The sequence below is a fragment of the Propithecus coquereli genome, unplaced genomic scaffold, assembly GCF_000956105.1.
Source record: "Propithecus coquereli isolate 6110/MARCELLA unplaced genomic scaffold, Pcoq_1.0 Scaffold196, whole genome shotgun sequence".
NCBI classification, from domain to species: Eukaryota; Metazoa; Chordata; class Mammalia; order Primates; family Indriidae; genus Propithecus; species Propithecus coquereli.
Genome location: NW_012144522.1, coordinates 1,337,787 through 1,339,717, shown reverse-complemented (window position 1 = coordinate 1,339,717; position 1,931 = coordinate 1,337,787).

The following is a 1,931-nucleotide window of genomic DNA, read 5'->3' as shown; positions in this document are numbered from 1 at the left end:
ATCCTGCTACCTTTGCAGAGAACATGATGGATCCGAGGGACTTGAGGGCAACATCTCTGCAGGAGTTCACTATTTTTAACAGATGACATGAGGAAAGAAAACTGAATACCAGACTAGCTACTTCAACTAGGTTTTTGTGTTTTCAACTAGGTGAAAAATGGGTCATTGATATCTTTAAGAAGTACATATTGAAATAATCTAAAATTATATATTAGGTCCCAAAGTATGTTTCTAATATATGACAAAAACTAGCCAGGTGTGGTGGCGAACACCTATAATCTCAGAGAGTCTAGAGGCTAGGAGACACCAACATCATTCGAGCCCAGGAGTTGGAGGCTGCAGGGAGCTATGATTACATCATTTTCCAGCCTGGGCAACAGAGCCAGATGCTATGTCTTTAAAAAAAAAAAAAAAAAAAATCATCACGGAAAGAATAGAAGAACAAAACAAATAAATAAACCGAACACAACTGATTTCAAAGAGAAACAATTTTGAAATTCTTAAAAAAAAAAAAAAAACTAACGAATTCTGGGGTCAAAGAAAAACATCTGAAAATATGTAATTTATAAACAATGATGTAACTGATTATAAGATACTACCGACCCTATTTCAGAAGTAATTGTACCTAGAAAAATACAAATTAAATAAACTAAAAATCATGTAAAGCTTCAAAAAACAATTAATGAAATGAAAAAGAACTAGAAAAGAAGGGAAATCTATTACAAAAAGAGCACAAAACCATTTTCAATGTTCCTTTTCAAAGGCACCACGTGGGCTCATCCCTGTAATCCCAGCACTTTGGGAGGCTAAGGGGGGAGAACTGCATGAGGCCAGGAGTTCAAGACTAGCCGGGGGAACACAGCAAGACGCCTACCACTACCAAAAAAAATTGTTTTTTCAAAAGGTACCCTGTGGTAAAAGACTCCATCACTTCTTCCCCACTTCACTTCCCATACTCTAGCCCATCCCAGGAAAAGGGAAGAGATTACCCACAATTGAATGACTAGTCACTTTCCTATGGCTGAATATGGATCACAAGTGGAAACCAACCTCTGCTGCCATAATCATAAAATGCACCAATCTTATGAAGAAGAATTTGGCAATTCTCATTCTCATCTGAACCATTTAAACAAAAATTTATTATATTATACGGAGAGAAATCAACAGGTCACAACTTAGCCATCACATTCGATCATCTTACCACTCGTCTGCTCCCAGAGTCCCCCCACTTTTCTCATCACTGTGTGCGTCCCTCCCGCATTCTCTACGTATCTCTCACTCTCACCTTCTTGCTCTAGCTCTTTTGTTTTCTTTTCTTCTGTTTTCCCCCTGAGTTTCAGCCCCTCTCCTCTTCTACTCTCTCTCCTCTTCTTCCCTCTCTCTATTCCTTCTCTTCTGCCTGTCCTGCTCCATTCTGGAAACTTGTTTCACCTCTTCTTCCTTTTTCCCCAGTCTTTTCACTGTCCCCAGTCTCCATATATTTCTGCCCCTTTCTTCCCTGTCTCTGCGCCCCCTCTGCTCTCCCTGGTAAACTCCCTCTTCCCTGTCCCGCCCCCTTGGTCCCACTCTCTGCCACCCCCAGGTCCCTGGGCTTCCTCCCGTCTATGGTGCCCGTCTTGTTGTCCCAGCACCATGCTGCTCTGTCTCCCTCCACTCTCTGTCTGAGGTGCCTCCCCCTTTGCTGTCCCTGTCCTTATTTTGCTGACATTCATCTCTGGGGAGACCAAGCTCTTCTCTACATTTCGCCAGTCGCTTTTCTCCCCCTGCTACTCTCCCGCCTTCTGCTTGCACTCTTACTGTCTCTCTGTGAATCCTTCACCCATCCTCGACTTTGCATCTTCTTCTCGCGTTCTCAGGTTTCCTGCTTCCTCTCGGTCTCTCTCTCCCCTGATCCCCTTTGCCCACACAGTGAAATGGAGGGGAAGGAGTAA